Raw genomic sequence first — 27032 nt, forward strand, 5'->3', positions numbered from 1 at the left:
GTGATGGTTAATCGAAGCAACCCAACTCACAAGGCACAAGGTACAAGAAGTGAAGAGTAAAGCCTTAAGTACTAACCTTCCAGGACCCATAGAACAATGGGTACCTAAATCTAAAAATGTCAATGATGCGGGTATGTCTAAGAGCGGTGCCAAAGCAAAGATCATGGTACCTAGACGGTGGTTGCTCAAGACACATGACAGGAGACAAGTCCATGTTCCTCGGCCTAACAATGAAAGAGGGAGGAAATGTGAAATTTGGAGGCAACCGAGTCAGGCAAGAACATAGGTACAGGAACTATTGGTAATTCCTCTACCTCAATTAATAATGTATGGTTGGTAGATGGTCTTGAACATAACCTTTTGAGCATTAGTCAATTTTGTGATAATGGTTATGATGTGCTTTTTGAAAAACCCAACCGTACAAGAATCAACAAGGAAGACAAATCCATTGTGTTCAAAGGAAAGAGAGTTGACAATGTCTATAAAATCAATTTTTCCGAACCGGCTGATCGAAGGTGATGTGCCTACTATCGGTGAATGATAAGAAATGGATGTGGCACGAAGGTTGGGACATGCTAACTGGAGGTTAATCTCTAAGCTTAGTAAGTTACAACTTGTGAAAGGGCTACCGGACATTGACTATCACTCGAGATGCACTCTGTGGTGCATGTCGAGAGGGAAAATTGTGAAATCATCCTTTAAAACCAAAGACATTGTTTCAACCTCAAGACCTTTAGAATTACTCCATATTGATTTATTTGGACCAGTTGAGTACTGCATCCTTATATGGAAGTAAATATGGATTAGTCATTGTTGATGATTACGAAGATGGACTTGGGTGAAATTCATAAAGAGTAAAGATGTTGCGTGTGATGTATTCGGTAGCTTCGCACTCAAATTCAATCGAAAAAGAATCAAAAATTTTGAAAGTCGAAGTGATCATGGTGGAGAATTTGAAAATGAGCCATTCGAAGCTTTTTGTGAAAAACATGGAATTTTCCATGAATTCTCTTCTCCTAGAACACCACAACAAAATGGGGTTGTAGAGAGAAAGAATAGAACTTTACAAGAAATGGCCGTAACCATGATTCATGAAAACAATTTACCAAAACATTTTTGGGCGAAGCGATGAATACGGCATGCTATGTTCAAAACAGGATCTATATCAGACCTATTTTGGAGAAAACGGCATATGAACTCTTTAAAGGAAGAAAACCCAATATCTCTTACTTTCATCAATTTGGATGTACATGTTACATTCGAACAACAAGCTCTACCTAAAGAAATTTGATGCCAAGGCCCAAAGAGGAATCTTTTTAGGTTACTACGAAAGGTCAAAGGCATACGAGTGTATAATTCGAAACACTCTGTGTTGAAGAATCTATGCACGTTAAATTTGATGACAAGGAGCTTGAAGATAAAACTTCAAAGCAAGGTGAAAGTTTTGCGAGATACAGTTCCCGAAGCTACTCCGAACCCGATCGATAGCCGAGTCCGAAGATAGTCCAGAAGCCGAACCCACATCGAAGCGCAAGATGAAACCGCTTCGATGAAGCACAAGATGGCTCACATCAAGAAGATCCTCCCGTAAATACATTCAAACACAAGTCTTCACATCCCGAGGAGCTAATCATTGGAAACAAAGATAGTCCAAGAAGAACAAGATCACATTTCAGACAAGAATAGTCAATGATTGGACTAATCTCAATGATTGAACCTACAACGGTTGATGAAGCACTTTCGGATGATGGATGGATCCTAGCTATGCAAGAAGAGTTGAATCAATTTCAAAGAAATGATGTGTGGGATCTGGTACCCAAACCTCAAGACAAGAACATTATTGGAACAAAATGGGTATTCGAAACAATCCGAATGAGCAAGGTGAAGTAACAAGAAACAAAGCCAGGCTTGTTGCACAAGGTTATAGTCAACAAGAAGGCATTGATTACACGTAAACATTTGCTCCGGTTGCAAGATTGGAAGCAATCGGGTTACTTCTTTCCTATGCGATTAATCATGGCATAATATTATATCAAATGGATGTCAAGAGTGCATTTCTAAATGGTGTCATAGAAGAAGAAGTGTATGTCAAGCAACCTCCTGGATTTGAGGATATTAAATATCCCGACCATGTTTTTAAACCGAAGAAATCACTATATGGCTTGAAACAAGCTCCCAGAGCTTGGTATGATAGACTAAGTAATTTCTTAATCAAGAATGATTTTAAAAGAGGACGAGGTTGATACTACACTCTTCGAAGGACCCTTGGGAAGGATATTCTTGTTGTGCAAATATATGTTGATGATATAATATTTGGTTCTACTAATGCATCTCTTTGCAAGGAATTTTCCGAGTTAATGCAGGATGAATTTGAAATGAGCATGATGGGAGAGCTGAAGTTCTTCCTTGGCATTCAAATCAATCAATGCAAAGATGGAGTCTATGTTCATCAATCAAAGTACACAAAGGAGCTTCGAAGAAGTTCAAACTTGAAGATTGTAAAGTGATGAACACTCCAATGCACCCTACGTGCAACTTAAGCAAAGAAGATGAAAGAGCTAAAGTAGATCAGAAGTTGTATAGAGGTATGATTGGTTCTTTGTTATACCTCACCGCATCTAGGCCGATATTTTATTCGGTGTATGCTTGTATGCAAGATTCCAATCAGATCCTAGAGAATCTCATATGACCGATGTCAAGAGAATCTTCGTGTATTTGAAAGGAACAACTAATCTTGGACTCCTTTATAGGAAATCCTTAGATTATAGGCTAATTGGATTCCGTGATGCCGATTATGCCGGTGATAGGATTGAAAGAAAGTCAACCAAAGGCAATTGTCAATTTACGGGTGACAATCTTATATCTGGGGCTAGCAAAAGACAAACAACTATTGCTATGACTACGGCGAAGCGAATACATTTCAAACTCGCAAGTTGTTGTACACAACTACTTCCGGATGAAACATCGGTTGGAAGATTATCGTATAACCGCTAACAGTATTCCCATTTATTGTGATAATATGCTGCTATTTGTTTGTCTAAAAATCCAATTTTGCATTCAAGAGCTAAGCACATTGAAATCAAACACCATTTTATCGTAGATTATGTTCAAAAAGGAATTTTAGATATACAAATCATTGATACCGAAAATCAATGGGCCGATATATTTACTAAGCCTTTAACCGTTGAAAGATTTGATTTTATAAAGAAAAATTTGAACATGCACTTTGTATCCGATTAAATGCTTGCTTGCTCTGAATAGGATTTTAGGTTCGAAGTTAGTTCGAAGCGGTAGTCCATCGAAGCTCTTTATTGAGGTTACGAGGAAAACTCGCTTCGATGATGACGTCAAGATACGAAGTCCGTAAGCCGGATTTGTTGCTTCGAATAGTTGAATTAGTGGAAACGTTAGGAGTTACTTTTTAAAAGTAACTTCGGCCCACTAACTTGGTAGTTACTATGTGAACTTCTTACGTGGCCTCGTATGTGTTGGTGTATAACTAAAAAGGGCAATGATGATTTTAGCTTTGAAAGTACTTTTCACGCGCCCCCAATTTTGTCATTAATGTTATGTTTGTTTGTCTCTTTTGAATTGCAATCGTTTTACTTTTAACACTTTGTCAATTCACACACTACTCACTCACAACAAACACATTTGCTCTCAAACTTCTTGCGAAGTAAGCGCATTCTCTCAACCTTAGAACCCTAAAATCTTCATCTTTTTCAAATCTTCGTCAATCATCAAAATGGCATCATCTAGTTCGCAACGAGAAGATTCGGTATCTACTTCACGAATGATCCCCGAATATGACTACAGAGGAAGAAGCATGAAATTGGAAGAATGGGATTTACAAGTCCGGATAGAGAATCCGGTGGATTTTGATTCTCGGGTTTTCATAAGTGTTGGATCGAAGCTACTTTGAAGAGCAAGGACTCATGCATTACTTCAAAATGTTGAATGGACCAACATACGAAGCTACGGTTAGACACTTCGGGTAAGAGCAAAATTTTACAACAGAGCGGCATCCCTTGCCGAGGAAAGTCAAATGGTGTTAATGTATCCCGAATTAGAAGGGAAAACAAGAGAAGAAATGGGTCTTGCACCGTTTGTTGAGGATGAAATCGGATCAAGTATCCGCGGTATTCCAAGAAGAATTACTCAATGGCGTATAGAAGTCGTTCTTAAGGTTGAAGCATCCGGATATTACTCGGAATTGATCTTTCAAGTGCCGGCGAACAACGCATTTGGAAGGAAAGAGCTAACTTGGTTATATTCAATTCGAAAAGGAGAAGAAATATCTTTGAATTAAACATGGAAACCAAGATGCTTCGAAGATTCGTAATGAGGATTTGCTTCCATGTGGTGACAATGAGAAACCAAATTTGGCTCGAGAAGGTCTTTCTCCAAAGCACCTCATCAAGAAGGAAAAGGTGAATGTGCCCAAATACATGTTCAAGTACTTGGTAGAGTGTCCGAAACAGAGTCACCGCAAGATAAACCAAGGCCCCGGGTTCCTTATGGAAGACTCTTATCGTAAATATTCTATCAAGGAGGTGTCTTGGACGGTTTAAGCGAGCTCAAGGCTACACGAGATCGGAATCTTGGATACAAAACCGGAGCATTCATAAATGCTCAAACTCTCAAGAACATGAAGCCGATCGGCAAGGTCACCAAACTTAGAACCGATCTAAGTGAATCTCATGTCGTGTCCGATCTTATGAGGGATTTTCCACCCATCCGCAAGCGGGATCCTATTGAAGTACGAGATGAGGTACATCAAGGAACACTATGTGGCAACCAACGAGGTCATCGGGTTGGATGAAGTACCCGAGGAAATGTATGGTGGTACCGTGCCTCCGGCAAAAAGCGAAGTGTTAAGAGGAAAATAACCAAAGCGAGAGTATCCGAAGGTTGAAGAATCTGCTAAGAAGGCAAGACACTCTTCGTCAAGCTTAAGATTGGTGGTTCCGCAATGCCATCAATTGAAGAGGTAGCTGAAGACAACAACTCTTGTGTAGTCCTAAGTTACGGTATTGCTCTGTACAACCGGCTATACCAAAGAGGAAGAGGAAGCCGGCCTTGAGGAGGACCAAGGATTTTCCTCATATCACCTTGACAGCTCAAGATGCTTCGATTTGGGGTTAAAGGACTTACAAGGGAAGAAGGCGGCTGAAAAAGTCTTGAAAATTGCTTTCTTGAGCTACAAGAGTCCGTAGTTTCGAAGCCAAGCAACCGATGCCGATGACCGGTGAGTCCGCTAAAGAGGATTCGATCCCGAACCGGAGAAGGTAATTAATATATCATCGAGATTCCGCATCCTCATCATTATCGGATTCGATGATTCGATGATGATATACCCTTAGCTCAACTTTTTCAAAAACCGGTAAAAAGCCGATCAACATCAACCAAAACCAACAAAAAGCCCTCTCGATCAACTACTTATGAACCGATTGGTCACATAATTAATGAGAAGTTGGCTGAAATGGCCGAGCAGAGAGAAAGAGTCATTGATACTATCTTTCGCCATAACCCTCAACCCCTTAACATTCAACCTCTCAACATGATTCCTCCAGAAAATGTTGAGTCTACCTCGAAAAAGCCTCTGAAACAACTCCGAAGCAAATGCTTCGAAAATGTTGTTTCGTAAAACCCCCATCAACAAACACCTGAACCACATAAACCCACAACACCCCCACAATCACCAATAGCTACCATTGACCCCCAACTCAACACTCAAACATCAACTTCACCACAACAACCACCAACCGAAATTGAACACTCCCCACAACCAACTCCCATGGATATTGACAACTCTCAAGTCAATGTCCAAGACCTAACCGCACACATTGCTTCGACCAGCCCTCATCTTCAAACACACAAACACACCTTACCATTCCAGTTCCTAACCCCGTTCAAGATCCGGAAATCAGTGATTCCGATCTTGAAACCCTTGAACAACCACCCACAAACATCCCGGAATCTGGATATATTAATGCCGAGCTTCTCACAATCCTTAGTCAAATGCATAATCTGGTGGATCAAAGGATGACAATTGATCTTACCAACGCATATGAAGACTCCCGGGCATCACTTCGTAACCGGCAACCGAGCTAATTGAAAGCATAAGGGCTAAGTGCATCGAAGCAAGGAAGCTTCGTCGGGAAGTTAATGGAGCATCTCGACGAGAATCTCGAGTAAGAAGTTCTACATCGCTTCGGCAAACCAGCCTTTCTTCTCGGAAAAGGACTACTTGACCGGAGAAGCAAGGTTGTGTAAGCTTCTAAAGAAACAGATGGCACGGCAGAAGAGACTAAGGAAAGGGAACAGGCTCTTCTCCAGAGGCAACAATACCTTGAAGAATTGTTGAAGGCAAAAACTCGAAGAAATGGAGAAGATGAAGAAACAACAACAAACCAACCCTTAGTTGCACACCTTAGTGTTATCTTTTGTTTGTTGTTTGTTTTAATTTCTTAGTCCTTGTTTCGAAACCATCTTGTTTTATTTTTCTATGCTTCGAATGCTTAAATGATTCTGACCGCTTACCGCTTCGATTTTTGGATATTCATGTTCATATACTTTGGTCTGATTTATTTAGTTAATTTCTTAAGTATACTCTCTCATGTTTGAGTTTTTCTCAAATCTTTTTGTCTTTTATGCTTATTTTTATCTCATTTTTTTTGATAATGACAAAAGGGGGAGTATATGTGACAAGTATTTAAAGGCTCGAGCCCCATTAACATTAATGTCATTTGAAATTTTTGAAAAACTTCTATCATTTTTTTTACCTTATTGGTATAAGTTATGAACGAAAGAAGGAGTATCAAAATTCAAGTAAAATTAATTGAACCATTCTTCTTATCTATAAGTTAATTATTTCAATGATTCAATTTTTTTAAAGCTCGATATTTTTATTGTGTGAAAAATGAATTTAATTAACCTGGATAGAACTTAGGGGGAGCTTACAAACCTCACCTTAAAGACTATCGAGACTCGGGGGAGTTTGAGCTTACAAACCTCGGACTGCGAGCTTACAAACCTCGTAACCCCAAAGTCAACTTGTTAATTAGATTAACAACAATTGATCAATTTTAAATACTTTTGTTTGTCATCATCAAAAGGGGAGATTGTTGGAACAAAATGTGTTTAACAATGAACCTTAAAGAGTTTTGATGATAACAAGGTATTAAAAAATTGTAAATTGGACTAGCTAATATTTGTTCAAGTGTACATGATCATAATTATAAAGTTACATCATCATTGGTTCTGAATGAGCAAATAAAGAGCAAAGGAAACAACAAAAATTTGAAGCTTGGACGCTCCCGAAGGCAACTTCTTGCGAAGAGAAAAAGCTCTCTGAAGTTAAGTCGCTTCGAAGTAAGGATAGTGCTCCCGAAGTTAAGTCGCTTCGAAGTAAGAATAGTGCTCCCGAAGACAAGAAGTCCAGAAGTCACATCATCGTAAGCCGCCTCATCGAAGCTATTTCACCGGAAGCCGAATCTCAATCGGATTTGCAAAAGATTCAAGAATTGAAGAATTATCAATGCAAAAGCCGTCTATTGGATTCGAAAACACAAACAAAGGATTAGTGGAGTTTTGCAACGGTCATTTCAAAGGTGTTTGAAGGCTTGTGCTTGCAATTTGGACGAAAGCGTTGACATTGTACTTTGTACGAATTGTACAACCACGTTCTCCACTACTCGTTTTGTGTCCACGCTACAAGACAAGAAAACGGCTCCGAATACGGTCTCGCTCGCATATATGTTCCTTTGGATAAGGAATGAATTTCAAATTGGTTCTTCATAGGACAACAACCAAATCGGGCAAAAGATCATTGGTGAAAGATCAAGCTTCAACAACGACTCTTTGGTGTCTTGGCAATTTCACAACGTCTCTTTCACACCTCTATATAAAGGAGTGAAGACCTAGAGATTTGGTAATGCAAGAACGCTGAACGAAAGACTCACAAGATTTTCACAAGTACCAAACCTCTGCTGAAATTGTTACGCATTCACTTAGAATTTCGTGTCTCAAAGTCATATCTTAGAAATTCTTAAGTCCATTGAGTCCGTATCGATTTGTATTGTGAGCACCTACGATTGTATATCAAGTTTTCAACCTTAAACAATTTTCTGTGTAATTTTGTTTAGTTAGGAAGTCTCTTGCGGTTGTGCTTGAGCAGGAAGTCTCTTGATTGTGTTCTTGAGCAAAGGAAGTCTCTAGCTTGTGTGCTTCGAGCAAAGGAAGTCTCTTGCTTGTGTGCTTAAGCATTTGTAATCGAATATTACTCATAGTGAAATCTCCTTGGAAGTGCAAGGGGGACTAGACTACTTCCGGATTGTGGAAGGAACCGGTATAATTGCTTTGTGTCGTTCTTCTTCTCTCTCTCGTTTTATTCCGCCGCATTTAGATTCTCGATTATCACTTCGAAGGCTGTCTCACTTAGCTTCGATCGGTGTGTTCGGTTTTAGGAGAAACGAAGAATTTTTCAAAACACAATTCAACCCCCCTTCTTGTGTTTTTTCTCACCTTCAAAAACTTGGTAATAATTATAAATCATTTTCTAATTAACTTTTCAACATTTGATAATATAAAGGGGAAATTTTAAAAATGTCGTTCATGCATAATTATAATGACAAGATAATTACACACAAGTTGAACATGTTTAGAATTTTTTAAATATAAAATCATTTTATCACTAATAAAAAGTATACATATTTGTAAATGCATGATTTCTTCATCATTATCATTGACATAAATCATTTGATTTACATTGATATACCGAATAGATTATGATTTTTGAGACCACACTAATGGTGAGAAAAACACAAGAAATGAGTATTTGAATTGTGTTGGTTTCTTTTTACGTATTTGGATTCTCTTTAGATTAGTGATAATGAGACGAGGCATGATAGAAACAACACATGTAATTATCGTGATTCACTCCACAATCCAGCAACTCAAGTCCCCTAAGATGGGAGCAAAATTGGAACAATTAAGGGCGTGAGAAAAGCAAGAAGGGTGGAAAAAGAAAATCACATATATATATATATTGGATCATTATTGCACTTTCTTGGGCTTATTTTGTTCATCAAATTTGTATCTTGTTTCAACCTTGTGATACAGATAATTTGACTATTACTTTTCCCACCCTTCCCGTTTCTAGCGCGTCCTTTTTTTTTCAAAATACCCCTAGTTCGGATTATGTAATCCGAAAATTTTCGTGCATTTTGGAGCTTGAAGCACCCTGAAGGATCTTGATACTAAACTGCATTGGATGGGTTCAGATTATATATTCCGGACTAGTTTTACACATTCCGAATTATATAATGCGAATGTGTCAATGACCTCGTAAAAAGTCAACATTTGAGGTGAAAAAGGATGTTTGATTATATAATCCGGAATGTGTAAAACCAATCTAGATATATAATTCGAACTGCATCGGCACGAGAGGCATTTAGGTTGCTTCTAAAGACATATTATGCATTGACCATATTCATAACAGAAAAATTAATTCAAAACAACATTTAAGAACACAACATAATTTTCAAACATAACATTAATCAAACATAAAAATAAAATTATCCAAATGTTATATCACTAAAAAATATCCACATTATTCAAACATAACATAATTAAAAATTACAATCAACCAATGACTACACCCCTACCACCCTCAACATTATGCCTACAACCATAAAACTCCCCACCATAAACCTCTCTCAAGACTTCCTCCAAATGTTATCATGCCTCGGACTCTTGCGGCACAACACCACCGGACATCACAACATATACATGGTCTGCGATACGGGTCAACATTCCGGACGGCTACAAGTACCCCGAACTCCATCCTCCTCGGCGGCAATCTCATCAAGGGTCTCCCCGATCCGGTGGATTCGGCACCGGAACCTCTGGTTTGGAAGAATCATGTGTGGATGAGAGATGCGATAAAACCATATGATGTATCCCTCTTCCGCCTCCATACCCTACACCGCATGGTGACGCAACCGGTTGAGGTGTTAGCGCATGATCAAGATAATGCCGAAAGCGGTAGGTGATATCCACTAAGGTCTCCCGGGGAGGTGCACTCTCATGTGGATGTCCGGGGATAGTCTTCCGGTACTCCAAACCGACGAAGCACCCGCTTCGGCGGATATCTCACCTTGCGGTTACCGTATCTAAGCCATCCGTAATAAATGCCGACCCGCTCAAAGGGACATGCCCGACGGTGCTCTCCGTATGAGGCCATGACAACTCCCGCCGGATCCGGCTGATCCGGATGCCCTCCGTACTCTTCTCGGGTGCGAGACAAATCCACCCATGGTGCAAAAACCATGGCGCATGGATGCCGATGTTTCCGATATCCACCTCATGCATCCTTGTTGCATGTACCCCCGAAATGTTGATACACTCAAGCCTCGCAACAAAGACAACCACTTGTAAATATACAACTAACCAACACTTACAAATGAAAAAACAAACATAATTATTTATTTATACATGCAACAAAGTCATGTATCCACCCAAATGTTTGGTGTTCCAATGGGAAGCATTGTTAAGCATCTTATACAAGTTTGATAGTGCAGCAACTCTCCATGAATAACCAAAGAACAACCTCCAGTCTCTGCGAAGTACCTCGGATAGACAACATCCACTTAGTAGGCGCTCTTGTCGGTGAAGAGCGTGATCCCCACCAAGTACAACAAATGTATGCGGAGAGCACTGCGCTCGTAACTTCGCACCTTCTCCTCCATATCACCTCCATTATCAACCTCCAATTGCAAAACACAAGTCGTGGTCAATCAAGTTGTAGCCGTTATCCTAAAGCCAAGAAAGACCAATGGCACTCAGTCCATCACGCCACCACCGTACAGCCATGATATGTACGTTATCGACATCATGCATCAAAACAATCTTCTTCTCATTATTGACGCATTTTAAATTGCCTCGCCACCGCAAAAAAATTAAAAGAAAACATTAACATCGGTTTCACAAAGATTAACAACGAGTTTACAATCCTTAAAGTATCACATTAATAGGTACGTCACCATCTGCCGCCTTCCCGGCCACATGAACATGGTACCTCGTCAACGGGGTAGTGTCGTGTGGGCCACCAGGATAGTCATCTAGAGGCTCGGGGTCCGGCTCGGCACACGCTTCCCCATCCACCGCCGCCGCCGCTGCCGGCCATCAACCATATCCTCCTCGGCCTCGGCATCACCCACATCCTTCTCGGCCCTCGGCATCAACCTCCACCCGATGCTCCGCGTCCATTTAATTGTATTATGGCTCAAGCGAGAGGCTTGTCGTCGGCATCAACATGGCGTTCCCCGCCACCCCTACGCCCGGGAACCGGAACTATACCCTCCGCCTCCGCCTGCCGACGCTCTCGACACTTTCTCCTAACGGAAGCGTGCATAGCCTCATTATCACCCCTTATGTGATCAACATGATCCATACTGTAACATGCATATTAGGGTAATCAACATAAAAGGCACAACACTTGAAAAAAAAATAACATAGGTGCAATTCAGATTTTATAATCCGAACGGCAACAATGTAGTTCGGAATATGAAATCCGAACGGCTTGGTGCACGAAAAAAAATCGACCATATTAACTTGCATGCATAAGGAATCGGTACTAACTTTCAATTTGATGTTCGTTAAAGCTTCAAATGCGGTGATTTTGAGCAAAAAACTCCAAGTTTGGACAGATTTGTGTGGTTCGATTTTGGGATGAGAGAGAGAGAGAGAGAGGGAGGGAGGGAGGGAGAGGGAGAGGGAGAGGGAGAGGTTGAAACTGTAAAATGGGAGGGGTGATTTTCCTTATATATATCGAAGCAGTTCAGTATCACGTAATCCGAATTGCATTTCGTATTTTTCCGGATTACGTAATCCGAAGGGCATTTCGAGAAATTACATAGGACGCGTGAGTATGACATAGGGTGGGAAAAGTAATAGTCGGATAATTTTCATAATTATTTTCTTAGTAGCAGCAACCTTTTTAATCGAATATGTGTCTCAATGTGTGACACGTATACTTGACGAACACGACAGCCCTGACACATGTGTATTCTTACATAAACATCCTCTCCATTGACAAGCCAATATTTTCTTGTTGAGAATACCATTGTGCTACTAGTACTGTCCTTATCCTATTTGTGATAATTTCCTATCTATAATAATAGATTTGTGGTTAGATTTTTGAACTAAAGACCGTAACCCGTTCCTTTCAAATTGATTCAAGTCTTACATGACAAGGATCCACTCATTATAGCTAAGCTCTTCATCAATTGTATTGGTTTTCATTTCAGATTTTATAAAGCCAACTATGAAAATTCTCACAATGAAATCATTGTCCTAACTCTATCATGTGAACTTGATTTCATTGAAAGATATAACCCAAAACATATTTAAAAATATTGTTTTTGAAATCATATCCTCGATAAATCTAAATAAAAAAAAAATCATGAACTTGATTTATTGAAAGATATAACCCAAAACATATTAGATCTTTAAATCATTCCAAAATACAAGCATTTCCTAAATACCCCTAGAATGAAAGACTGTAATTTGAGTGAATTCTTTATTTCTATGGCACAACATTTTACTTTTAAACTTTTATAGTATCATATAATAAAGCCAATTTCAAAATATTAATAACTAGTCTCAAGATATTTTAAGTTAGTTAATATAAAAGGTTTTAAGTTCAATTTTTGCATACTATATCATGGTAAACTTTTTTTTTTTTTGACACATATATCATGGTAAACTTAACCTTCAAATATTCACCAAAAATAAATATAAAAAAATCTAACCTTGAAACGAGACAATTTCCCATCAACAATTTGGTGGACTCACTCTATTCACACTCAATTCAAATTGAAGGGATCATTACATATGATTTTGAATTCTGCTCTTTATCCAAATGTTTTTGCTCATTCTCAAGTGAACTGATCAAAATACCCCTACGCATGTTAACTCACGCTAGTCTTAAACACAAGCGTGAGTTAACTCACGCAGATTTACACAGGGGTTTTACACTAGCGTGATTTAACTCATGCCGAGATTTGCACTAGCATGAGTTAACTCATACCGCGGGAGTTAACTCACGCAGGGGCATTCTGGTCTTTTCACTTGGGAATGAGCAAAAACGTTTCGGTAAAGAGCAGAATTCAATGATTTTTCACATTTTGATTGTAAAAATAAAAAGTTTACCTGACATACGACATATCATATGCATGCTTAAAATGGCACCAACAAGAATGTCCTACCATAATTACAATATCATCCTTTCCCTCTCGTGTCTTGTAAACAGATAAGCATGGTCCCAAGAGCAGCTATTAAAGAGAAAGCACTACTATGTTTACTTACATGAATGGGGCAATGGGATACCACATCCACTCACTCAAGTTGTGTAATTGACATAAATGTAGGAATCGACCAACAAAAAAATACAAATGTAAGTGATCTAATCTAAGAATTGCAAAGACCATGTGTGCATACCAAAATTATAAATGCACATTCGACTCCTTCAAAATTATAAATGCCGATCAATTTAGTCCTTTAAATTTGTAAAATACCAATTTAGTCCTTTAATTTATCAATGTCAATCAATTTAGTCTCTTTCAAAACTTTCAAATCAACATTTTCAAGAATAAAGAATATTAGTTTTTTGTAGTATTATGTTGGTTTGAGTAGATGTTTATTTTGATTGAGGGACTAAATTGATTTACGTTCTTCAATTTAAGGGACAATTTTTTTTAAATTTCAAAAACTTAATTAAATGTTGATTTACTCGTTGAACAACACAAATAATAAACCAAAAACAAAAGGAAGGAAAGCGTGTTCAAATTATGGCCTTGTTCTTATTCACATTTTGCTTTTATTTTTTGGCTAATATAATTCACAATTATGGTAGAATCGAGCATTTACATGCTGAATAGGAATAACAAAATTCTGGCCAACCAAGATATAAATTGAATATGAGAAAAGACAACTAAAAAACAAAACATGAATCAATGTCTTGTTAGCTGGTCTTTGTTTCCGAGAGGAATCTTGTTAGATTGAGAGGGTGGTGATTCCCCCTATCATCACCGTTTTTTGTATCAATGTCACTGGCTTCTGGTTTGGGTTTGTTAGGCTCGTTTTGTGGTATAGTTCGCGTCAAAAACCTGTGTATCATCTCATAACTGGTGAATGTAATAACAGCCGAAGGGGTTGTTCTTAATAGATTAGTAGCACAACCACGATAAAATCCCTTAATGCCTTCCTTTTGAAACACCTTTTTAGTACAGTCAATAACCCCGGCATATTGAACTCCACTACTATTTTTCGCTTGGCCTTGCTCTTGCAGCCGGGAACGTATTACCTCGTGTGGATAAGTCATTACAGAGGCAGTTACTTTAGAAATTGATGATGCGATTGCAACACTCCCAGGATTTAGCTTGTCGACAGTTGTGTTATCTGAAACATTTAAAATCCTCATTGAATAAGTTTTGTACTTATTTCAAGGATCGCTAAATATATAAATAAAATAGTGTTAGCATTTTGTACCTTTTTTGGCCATGTACAACTTTATCTTTTCATATGCTGGGAATTGAATTGCTACATGACTTACACCAGCTAATGAAGGCAAAATACCACTGCATCAAGGAATATAATACAATCATAATTCAAAACTAAACACACAAGAAACAAACTTGGTGATGAAGTTATGTACACATTAGCAGTGCCGTCTATTTTAATACAGAATACATTTTCTCCAGTCTAAAGAGGTTTCACTATTATTTTATATTGTCGGTCCAAATTTGGCATTAACCATTGTTATTTATATCGCTGACATCACCTTGTGAAAAAAGGCATATGGGTTACGTTATTTTTCTGAAATGATTGGATAAAGGAAACTGCATCTATTCTATAATATTTCTTTTTTCATAATGTAAGATTAACAAGTTATCTGCTGTCCACTATTCATTGGGAAAGAGATAGTTGCGAATAAAATATTTGATCAAATGATTAACCATAAATTAGGGAACTAGAAAACATACCTATACAGTCCTCGTAGGCCTTCCTCATGAGTAATCCTTGTCAAAGCGGAGAGAACACTCTTGTAAGGAACAACATTAGGCCTCATACCTTGTGTCTGATAGGTTTCAGAGAGAAAAATGAATTAATATCTAACATAACAAGGGCATGTATAGGTATCAGTGAATAAGTGAAATAAAGAACTCATTTTTTTTATAATAAATCGTCATTAAAACAGAAAGAGGTACAGCAACCAAATACAAGTTAAAACAAAATACAGCAGAAACTATTAAATTTAACTGATTAGTTTGGCTCGCAAATGCACCAATAAATATATGGAAGATTATGAGACATCAACGGTGAAAGGACTAAGAAAAATAACAATAGAAAAGAGCGTAAATTCCTATTTTCACACATATTTTACCAAGATTAAATGCATGAGAAGCACTAACTTACTTGAAGTCTTGTCTTAACAACCCACAATGGGTTTGTAGATATTGCTGTTGCACCCCCAGCTCCAGCAGCAGCTATAATATTTCCAATAGTTGTGAGTTCGTTGCAACCCTCTGCGACAGTATTACCAACAAATATCGTCATAAAAAGTAGTAAATCCAGAAAATATACTCAAGATCTGAAGTTAGTAAAAAACAAAACACTTAGGATCTGAGGTTAGTAAAAAAAAAAAATCAGGATTTGAGGAAACCAGAATTGGAAATAAGTTTGACAAATCTGGTATCATACTCCCAAACTCTCCACTTCACATTTTGAGATGAAACAATGCAAGTAAAAAGAAATCATCATTAAGATAATATTTACCATGTGACCGAAGCAAGCCCTTTATTTGCTCATAACATGTGAAGTAAACCTACAGTTGAAATGAATTTGTTGTCATTTGAAAATATATGAATTATGAAGAGAAGCTATTACAATCATATGATTAAACAATAAATGAGATTATTCATCTTCTAATATAAGACATATGATTAATCAATGCTTTAAAAAGGATCTTCATGGAAAAGTAGAGACAACTGGAAGATTAACATTCAGAAGATTCTTCACACAAATGCAAACGTATTTGTTGCATTACACATCTAGTGCTATGCAAGAAGGAAAAAGATGTAGTCATCTTATACGATTATTTTTTGTCATGAGTTGTCAATTTAGACCTTGAAATCAACTTGGTAAAATGGTGCCATAAAACTAAAGTACCCAAGAGCCGTAATTTGAAGCTAATTACATTCAACAATAATTAAAACTAAGCAGTCAGAGACAGAATATTTCACTACATTCCATTATGAAATTAAGCAAACAAAGATATTGTAAACATTAGGTCTGCAAGTTGGTTGGTGAAGGCTATCATAGAGAGTAGATAGAGGATTTTATGACAAATAAGATTTGATGTGGACATTATTCGGTTCATGAAGTTATCAATTATGTCTTGTCTTTGTTTGTTAATATTCGTGTATATGGTATCGCAAGTGGGAATACATGAGAATGCTGAAACAAGATATAACGGAATCAGAATAGAAATTTATCCAAACTTCTATTTCACAGAACATAGCATCTTTTACTGCAATGGACGCCAATCACAAGACAAAATGTAGTTAGAAAAGGAACGGTAAAAGAAACTCACTGCCCAGTTTGGAAGCAATGCTAGTATTGTTGGTGAAAGGCCACGGTACAATCCCCTGAAGCCTTCAGTCCTAACTATATTCTGCAAGCTCGTGACAATGACACTACCTAGGAGAATAGCAAAGGTTAGGCTCAAGAAACAATCACTCAACAAATGCACCTCGTAATTTATTCATACTGAAATAGTTCTGCTATAGTAGTGTTGCATGTATCAGTGATATACTTTGAATCAGTGTTGTCAAATAGCGGATATAGCGGCCCTATAGCGCTGTAGTGTAGCAGAAGTTTGACAAACCACAATTGTTCAGCGATCCATGATTTAGTACAAATTGTTGTCAAATAGTAGCAAGTGCAGTGTTGTCTATGGTGGATGGCAGTCCATAACTGAGAGCCAAAATTCCGCCATACCAGCTGCTTTGTGGCGCCATCATATTGTATTATGGCGTAAAATCCCATCATATTGGCCGAAATTGGGTATCATGGAGAGCCAAAAAACCGCCACCTATATCCGCCATGGTCGATATTTGACAACACTAAGCTATTGAAGCACTAAAGCACGATTTGAACAAACTGCTATGCTATGTTCCGCTATCTGCAATTGACAACATTGCTTTGAATTGAACTATTATAACTCCTAATCAAGTTTCAACAATACAATATACAAATTTCAGCCTCATGTTCGTGATAAAAACACCTAACTCTCAACGGAGAAGCACTTCTTTACAGAAAAATAATCCAAAGGCAGTAAACTAACAAATTATATATGTTACAAAACTACTTCTTTTCAATCTTAACATAAATCCAACATCAGCCTCAGCATTGTCCATGACCCATTTACTATGAAGCATGGACACAAACACAAACACGACACGGAACACCAATAAAATTGTGAGAAATTAAACAATTCAATGTAACCGCATGTGTCGTGTCGGACTGTCGAGTCGAACACCGACACGTGTCGAATACGCTGACACGTCTCGATCAGAAGTGTCGGTGGTACGGAGCCCATTAAGCAACTAACAAGAAGTGTACCTTTCTGCGCAGGTGGAAGGCCATGAACTTGTAGCCTTGTCTTGATCACATCCAATGGACACACAAACGTAGCAGCTATTGCCCCTATAACAATCACACAATGTCAAACCAAACATTCTAGAAATCACATGAAAAACAACACAAAATTGACCAAACACAAAACTAGAAGAAAAAAGTGAAATTTTGAGAGGAACCCATTAAAGAAAAACACAAAATACGAAAAGGGTCGAAGCCAAAAAGACCAAAAAAATTACCAGCAGCAGCACCAGCACCAGCGTTGGAGATTAAACCTCTGATATTATGACTAGTACCAGAATTTTGGCAATTGTTACTCATATTAAAATCTAAAATCACCCTTTTAATTGCAATTTAACAAAGTTAATTAACGAATTAAAAAGCAACTTAAATGGTGGAAGAAGAAAATTCACATGGTAGATCTTAACAAATTTATCTCATTATATAACATTACATATGGTGAAGAAGAAAAAAGGGGGTGTAGACAAATGAAAAGGGGTGTTGAATTGAATTTTTGGAGGTTGAATTGAATTGAATTGATCTAGGAAGGTGAGTTAAACGTAACGTGTAATTTGGGAATTAAAAGTGCGAAATGAAAGAGCGTGGGAATTTGTTCGGTATTTTCTCTCTGGTTGAGTCGAATTTGTACGATGCAGGTGTCACTGTCACTCACTGTGAATTCATGAACCAGCTTTCGATTGCCGACTCACAAAATGAATCAAACTTCATCTTACTCTTTGAATTACTTTTCATTTTTTTTCTTTTTTACGTTCCTTGAAAAAAAAAAAGTTTTCTTTTACGCAAATCTTACTACTCCCTCCGTTTTAAAATGAGTGTCGCTTTAAATTCATCGCACACAGATTAAAGAATGGAATGAAATAATCATTAGACATAGCACTTTTACTCACTGCCCTTACTTTATAAGAAAAAGACAAACTTAAAGTTGCATTGAAAATTGTGTGAGAGAAAAGTTGAAGAGGGTAAAGTTGGAAGAAAAAAATTAAAGTTGTATTGAAAATGTAAAGCGACATTCATTTTGAAACAAATTTTTTTTGCTAAAGCGACACTCATTTTGAAACGGATGGAGTATTAAAGTTAATTTTGTTTATATTTGTCACTAATGTAATAACCCGTGCTAAATACGAGAATAGGCCGATTTGGACTTTACTTAAATAAATCAAGATTTAGTAGCAGTTTTCGCCCCCTAACTTTCACGAAGTTGCGATTTTAGTCCCCTAAGAAAGAAAACTACAAAACCGTTCCCAAAGTTTTACAATCGTATGCAGATTTCGGCCCCCAAGACAAAAAAAAATTTAAAAAAAATAACTTGTGGCACCTCACTTACGGTGCCACGTCGCCGTAGACCGAGTCAAAATTGGCCTTGGGGGCCAAAAGCGCCACGGAGTGCAAAACTTAGGGCGGCTTTGTAGTTTTTTTTCTTGGGGGCCAAAATCGCAACTTTGGGAAAGTTATGGGGTTAAAGCTGCTATTAAGTCATAAATCAAACATAGTTTAAACCATTAAAGTTTATAGAACTTGTTCATCCATTTTGTATAGTCTAATAAGCATACGAGGAATGCTAAGGACACTCTTTTCAACACTCTCTTTAACACTCATTCTCTTATTGATGAAACCAAAGGTCATGACCCACCACTTTAAGTGGAATCCATTTCCAAAGTGTGAGACCCACCATATTTAAACCTATAAGTGAATTCGAAGAGAGTGTTGAAAAGAAAGTGTTACTAACACTACTCTAAGCATATATAGGATGCACCGACCTTATGCCTTGTTTTTACTTTACGTTGTTAATTGGGTTCTTTACTTTGAAATTTAGAATGACAATACTAAGAGATTAATAGGGTAATACTAAAAATTGAGTGTACTTATTGGAACTCGAATAAATGACATGTCATGATACATTAGTTTTAGCATGTTTTCGGTCATTTTCGGTAGGTTTTACAAGCGAGAAGAGAAAAGTATTTGAACAATTGCTTATGATTTTGAGACATTTGTAATGCTTATTATATTTGAGTTTGTAATCCCATTCTTCCCGAAACATAGCAATTTTAAAATGTTTTATTGCAAATTTACGAAGAAATCATGCATATCGTACAAGCAAGACATATGAAGATTTGTGAGAACATTGGAAAGATTGACGAATGAAGATTCAAGAGGCCTCAAAGGGAGGAATTATGTTCTCAAGTTCTGGACATCTTACATAGAAGTAAACACACGAAAAATCGAAGAAACGGACGATTTCAAAGATCGTCGACACTCACATGTGCCCAGATGCACAAATGGAGGCGCCGTAAATTTATATTGGGCGTCCGGCGCATGAAAGTAGGCACCTAACGCCTAATTCATCACTCACATGCGCCCGGCGCATGGTCCTAGGCGCCCGGCGCAATTTTTCTTGCCACCCAAGACATTGTTTTGTGACTTTTTGGTGAAGAAAGCTCGTGCTTTTAGCCCAAGTTTAGGTGGAAACTCTCCCTATAAATCCCACATTCCTCATTCACAATTTCTCATTCGAAACAAACCGGTTCAAGAGGAAGGCAAGCACTAGGAGCTTTAAGGGAGGAGTCTATCTCCACACTCAAGGTTTTTCTAGGGTATGTTTTATTTCTTTTGTAATTTGTTTTCGGTTACCATGAATAACTAAATCTTTTAAGATATGGTTCTAAGATGAACATTTATTACGTTAGTTGGATAATTTTATAATTTAGAGTCTTTTATTCAATTATTTTATGTTCATTATTTACTATAGCGATTTGCCTCCTACGAAGCATAACTCGATTTAGGCACTTAGGTAGTGACATGGTCTCATACTTATGTTTATATCTTGATAATAACTAGCGAAATAAGCGAAAGCGAGCGTACCCTAATAGTAAGTACTTAAGGAGGTGACATACTTAACATTGATGAACATACCGATGAAATCGTAGTAACTAGTTTGTAGTTAAGGAAACATGTGACTTCACGACTTAAATCAGCCCATTAACTCCATTCTCCTCGCACCTTGGTAAGGTAGACGCTAATAGGGCTGGCCATTTGTAAAACTACCAAGAGGGAGAGTACGTTATGTACTTCTAAGATTCATAGATGACAAACCTTTAGGAACATTGACCATCATACCTAGAAATTTAGGAACTCTAATTTAAGTTTATGTTTCAATTTCTCCCGAGGGAGTAAGACCCCACACGTAAGGATCACCGTGTGACTAGCGAGGTGCAACTCAACGGGCGAGTGGGATAGATCGAAATCGACCAAGAGAGTAAAACCACGTAAGGATCACCGTGCAACCAATAGGTGCAACTTGACAAACTGATTAGGTTATCACGTCCCGACGAACTCATCACTTAGATAGTCTAATTAGAATACCGAATGCGACTTCGATCCGTTAATTATTTCCAACAAATGAATAAAGGGATTCAAAGAATCCTAACCGCCCCTAACATTATGCAATCAAACAGGTAACTTTGCTCTGTTGCAAACAGATTAAATTGCAAAACTTTAAACCCTTATCTCTTTTATTTTATTTTGTTCTTAAATATGTAACGCAAATTGTTTAGACGAAACGACAATCCATGTGGATACGATACTCTACTTATCACTTTATTACAAGGTAAGCGATTTGGTACACTTGCCTAATCCGACCATCAAATTTTTGCGTCGTTGTTTGGGGATTGTTGATATTTTCGACTAAGCAAATTAAATTATTTATTCGTAATTGTTTTATTTCATTTTATTATTTATTTATTTATTTTTAAAAAAAGGAGTAAAGTAAGCATAATAATAATTATTAGTATTTATAGTTACTCGTAGAATAATGCTACTTGGATATTTTTATTTATGATTGTTTCGGGAAAATCATAAAGAAGCAAAGCCCATCCATCTAACATCTAAAATTGTTAGATGGATGTCTTTCTTTGTTTCCCAATGGTGAAGTGACAAGTGGGACGACGCTCATAGGGTTATTATCCTAGGTTGGAACAAGTTGATATGAGCTCTTTTTTTGTCCCATATCGCACCACGGGGCGACATGAGACAAAAAAGGGAAAGAGAGAGAGAGATGGGGTTTCTCTCGCTTTTGAGACAATGGGCCCCTATAGGAGGCCCACACAACGAGCTATTAGCTCGGTGGTAGAGCGCGCCCCTCATAATTGCGTCGTTGTTCTGGTCAATGAGGGCTCTCGGCCACATAGATAGTTCAATGTGCTCATCAACGCCCGACCACGAGATGTGGATCATCCAAGGCACATTAGCATAACGTAATTCTCCTGTTTGAACCGGGGTTTGAAACCAAACTTCTCCTCGGGAGGATAGATGGGGCAATTCGGGTGAGATCCAATGTAGATCAAACTTTCTATTCACTCGTGGGATTCATGCGTTCAAGGGGGCCATCATGGCTCCTCTCCTCTCGAGAATTCATACACCCCTTATCAATATATGGAAAACTATCTCTCGAGCATAGGTTTAGGTTTGACCTCTATAGAAAAAGAAAAACGAAGCACCTAACAAAGTATCTTCACGGACCAATAACTACGAGATCACCTCTTTCATTCTGGGGTGACGGCGGGATTATACCATTCTCTCTACTCGAAATGGGAGCAGGTAAGAAAAAGGATCTTAGAGTGTCTCTTAACACCTTCTTTTTCTTCTCATTGGAGTTCTTGTTATTACACAAATACTTGTCATACTCATGGTAAGGAAGAAGGGGAAACAAAGGAATCATGGGTTATTTTGCAACAGATCAGTTCAATCATCACAACAATATCTACCATATAGAATGTCATGAACCTGATCCATACTTCTAGGAATACGAGCAAGAAAGACATGTTTGGATGGCTGAAGTCATTCAAGCAGCACTGACTGAAACACAATGGCACATTGACGCTTACTCCGAGCTCATTAAGAGGTCAGCAGAGTAACAACTCTCTTTAATAAATGAAATTTCAGATAAAGTTGTTAAAGGTCATTTTCGGACCGAATTGGATAAACAATATTGGTGTGTTGTTTTCTTTCCTTTCTTTCTTATATTTGTTGCTTTGAATATGCTTGTGGTGTTACTTCACTCTTAGTTCTGAGACTACTTTATTCATTGATTACTACCTCCTTTACCCCAAATATCTAAATTTTATTGGAGTGGTAATTTATTCGAATTCACATCATAAAGGTTCTTGAAAAAAATCTGAAATACTAACCATGCTTGCCGACATTTGAGAAGCTTCATTACGAACAGATTTCTTTGAATCATCAAGACACTTCGATATAGCTTGTATAACCTAATATGATCAACGTGTATAATATGAAGAATAACAAATAGGCACTCAAATGTTTCCAAAAATGAAAATATAAAAAAGTTCAAAATAAACAAAATATTTATGAAAATGTCTATTCAAAGCATTGAGCAATTAGCACAGACTCCTGCTGTTTTGTTGTGTGCGGCCATCATTCTCGTGATATGGTTGGTCGATTGGCTGCCGCTGCTGCCGGGATAGAAGAAGAGCAACAACAATGGTGGAAGCTCCACACTCACAAGCCTCCTGCTGTCCTCTCTATGATGTGTTGGATGTGAAGACGAAGAAGGAGATCAATCCTCCTCTATCTTGTGAACACAGTTGTCCTCTCTATGGCTCCTCCTCACGAGTTGAAGTTATAATTAGGGTTTATTGTTGCTTTTCTAATGTAATGCGATCTTACATTTTTTTTGTAGTTCAATTTGTCGTATTTTTCTTAGTTTTATACATTGCAATTATATTATCTTGTTTAGTAGATAACAAAGATTTTCATTATCTATGTTTGATGCTTAGAACTAATCTCTGTTATATTCAACAGCATTGAAATTGTAAGTAATGCTGTAAATATGACATGAGCCTTTGATGTTCGTCCGAACAAGCTGCACAAGGGAAGAAAATGAAATCCACCATTAATATCATTGTTAATTTTGATAGTCCTAAATAACTAGGATTGCAACAAAGTTATGAGGGATTTAAAGGTTTTGGCAGGAATTCTTGAGAACAAAACCATCACTGGTTAAGTTTGAGAAACGTAAGCTCTTTTGAAGCAGCTTATTCAGACAAGTTTTTGTACTGTCTAAGTTACAGCCCAAAATAACCAGGAGTTCATGCATATTTTTCTGGCCTGCCGACTTTATGACACAAATAAAGTCGGCATGTTTTATCAGTAAATAAATTATACCGTTTTATGAGAGTAGTCCACAAGCTTAAGTAGACAGTTGATGATAATATATACATTCTCAATGACAGCTTTTTGTCCTGCATGTATGAACATGGTTTACGTAATACAACATTTACAGGTCATTTTTTTCTTGCAAAAAATTACATCCTTATGAAACAGGTAAGTTAAATACTACAGCCATCGTAATTACCATTTTTCTCTGTCAAAATCCCAGATAAAACTAGCAACAGACCATACAAGATATCTTTATCTTGGATCATTTTTGTCTACCTAGACAAGCAATCCAGAAGAACTGGTATGAGCTGAAAAATTTACATGTGAACAAAAAATTTCAATAGAAAAACAAAATTAAGATAAATATAAGGTAAATAATTACTGATCAGTATAACAATCAGTGGAGTGTCAGACATGACGTGCAAAGGCTCGTAAAAAGATGGGCACCATGGAAAAACCTCTGCTTATATAGAGGCCGTACCGTGGCATGAAATTTTCGGTTCAAACAATCTTCAACGTAACTCATAAGAACAAGAAAAGCTTCTGCGACACATTTTCTCGCCAAAGGACCCCATTTCTGCTCTTCAGTATTTTCATGTGAACCTTCAATTGAAGTCAAGGAACTATTTCTGTCTGATATTAAGAACTCGATAAATATTATAGTGATGTCTTTAATCTTTTCATCACCACGCAACAGGAAACCTTTTCCAATCCATGAGAGCCCACAAATGGCATTGGTTTGAAACAATCTATCATTTGTGACACTGAGACATAAATCAGTAAGATCAACAGCTTCTTCCAAGATAAGTTCATCAGGCTTCTCTGCACCATTGGATTTTGAAACGAGTTTGTTGACCATAGAGCCCAAAGCCTGTGCAATTGGAACGAAAAATCTAAATTAAAGAACTAAAGTATATATGTAATCTAAATTGAGAGTTTTGGTACATTACAAAAACGTCTTAACCAAAATATGACAATTTTCCACTTCATGCATCCATCCATTATAACGAAAGGTTAAAAATGACGTCATAGCATTTAACATCTTCAACCTCTTCATTGATCATCGCTACTTCAACACATCTTTAAACCCCATAGAAGTATCCGGGAAGTGTCTAAGAAGTGAAAAAGTGTGTCAAAGCAAAGAAAAAAAAGTTAATTTTGGGACACTTGTCTGACATGTTTTGTACGGGTGTTGGACAACGATGCGTGTCGGACACTAGGACACACTTAATGTCATAGGTGTCCGTGCTTCAGAATTAGTATATTCATGAAATTTATTTTCATTTTGCTTTATTCGTTGGTGTATAGAAGTTTAGGGAAGCAAGGACTACCAACGTGGCAACTGAATGGACATGATGTTCTAGCAGGCAATCAAGTGGTTCAAAGCGTAGCGGCAGCATTCAAACAGAGAAATTAAGGGTGAGATGTTTAGTGAATATAGTTTAGGGAGGATAACTACATAATAACTTCAAATGTTCATTTTTACTTTGAATGAGGGATCTTTTGCTTAATGTCTTTTCAAATTTGAACAATTCTATTTTACATCAGCGGCATAAAATTTTATTGCCTTTTGGCAAGAAAAACAATTTACCTTCCTGTCATACAGTCCTAAAGAATGAAAATGCAAGTGTTATAAAAAATATTGAGCAATGGCTTTGGCATTAAAGTGGTTATGGATCATCAATTTCAACACTTCGTGAATTCAAAATGAACAACAATCTACAATCCAGTTTAATCAGCAATGCAACAGAGAATCAGTATTTCTTTTTTCAAAATGATAAATGGGATAGATTTAGGATTTGAGTATCACAACGCACAGACTCAGTATATTACGTGCATGGAAGGGTTGTAGCAACTATAAAGCTTATAAACATCGTATAATCTATCCATCTTGACAATGAATTCAATTCAATTGCAACCCTGTGAAACTTTGAAACAAATGAAATCTGTGACATGGATTTTGGAAAAGGAATTGTGGGAATGAACAGAGGGAATAAGAAAGCCATCAACAGAAACAAACTTGAATAAATTTCTTGAAAATTCTCCATACAAGAACTTAGAAAAGTAAGCCATGTAGCAGAATAAATAAGTATATATACTGACCAGTCTTCCCTTGATCAAAAATCCAACCAAGCTATGTATAGTTTTACGGTCAAGAGATATTGAGTTGATGCGAGTAAGCACCTCTGCCAGAAGAAGAATTCCTGAAGAAGTTTATCCAGTCGACATTCACTAGTAAAAACATAATTCAAAGCAAAATACATCCTATAAAAATTTACATCCATACACAAATTTGCATGTGAGTGGCATCTGTATGCTATCTGTATGCACCTATCCGTGCACATTTTCACCAGTACATATAAATTTTCAAGCAGTAGAAAATTTTAGCATACAAATCAGGCTGAAGAGAATTCAGTCGAATGTCAGATCAGCTATGTGACCGGGTTCGAATAAAATAACTTCCTACAAGCTGCAGAAAATTTTAGTTTTGCACCCTTATTCATGATCTAACAGATATTTTTATGTACAAAACACACCTCTTGACCGAATTATGGTATTTGTTGAAGTCAAATACATATCCAACTCTCTAACCTAAATTTTGAAACATGAAAAAACAAGTCAAGTCAATAAAAAAAATACAAATTAAGCAAGCATGAATTAAAACATTTCAAATTCTTGAAACACATACTATAAAAAAAATCAATATTTGTTTTTTGGTTGTAAATTTAAAACACATACAAGTGCTTCTAGAGTTAAAGCATCGGTCCTTATCAACAAGCCAATTGCATCCTAGCTTGAAACTTGCAGAGAAACAGTAGAACGAAGGAAAAAATTGTCATTGAATGATTAGGGAGGCGAGAGTAACCAGACTCTGATACCAATTGAGATGGAAAATTGGATTCTAAGGACAAACCAATAATATTGAAGTTATAAAACCTGGTGAGTTGGAGTGGAAGAGGAGTGAACGTAGGACTCAATGTAACGAGTCAATTGAGTGGTTTCCGGTGTTGATCAATGAAATGGCAACCAACACATGCAAAATGGGGCACGAAGAGGATTTAATTTAGTATCACGAGCTTGAAGATATTAAAATAGTATTCTTTTAATCAATAGAGATAGAATTAGGTTCGAGC

At 37.3% G+C, this 27032-nt stretch overlaps 1 long non-coding RNA gene and 1 pseudogene across 2 annotated transcripts; both read right to left on the reverse strand.

Annotated features, from left to right (window-relative positions):
* Positions 1-13843: 13843 nt before the first annotated feature.
* On the reverse strand, positions 13844-18319 carry LOC146922341 (nicotinamide adenine dinucleotide transporter 1, chloroplastic-like; annotated as a pseudogene). Its single transcript, XR_015012419.1, has 8 exons — positions 17943-18319; positions 17689-17772; positions 16658-16764; positions 15841-15889; positions 15481-15590; positions 15048-15142; positions 14554-14642; positions 13844-14463 (listed from the first exon to the last, which is right to left on the reverse strand). The product of XR_015012419.1 is annotated as a nicotinamide adenine dinucleotide transporter 1, chloroplastic-like (transcript).
* A 6507-nt stretch (positions 18320-24826) lies between these two features.
* Positions 24827-27024, reverse strand: LOC146922342 (uncharacterized). Its single transcript, XR_015010847.1, has 3 exons — positions 26638-27024; positions 26436-26490; positions 24827-26102 (listed from the first exon to the last, which is right to left on the reverse strand). It is a non-coding gene; the product is annotated as an uncharacterized LOC146922342 (long non-coding RNA).
* Between the last annotated feature and the right edge of the window lie 8 nt (positions 27025-27032).

The sequence above is a fragment of the Medicago sativa genome, chromosome 5 (assembly GCF_051527215.1).
Source record: "Medicago sativa cultivar Bolivia chromosome 5, Bolivia_mono, whole genome shotgun sequence".
Classification (NCBI taxonomy): Eukaryota; Viridiplantae; Streptophyta; class Magnoliopsida; order Fabales; family Fabaceae; genus Medicago; species Medicago sativa.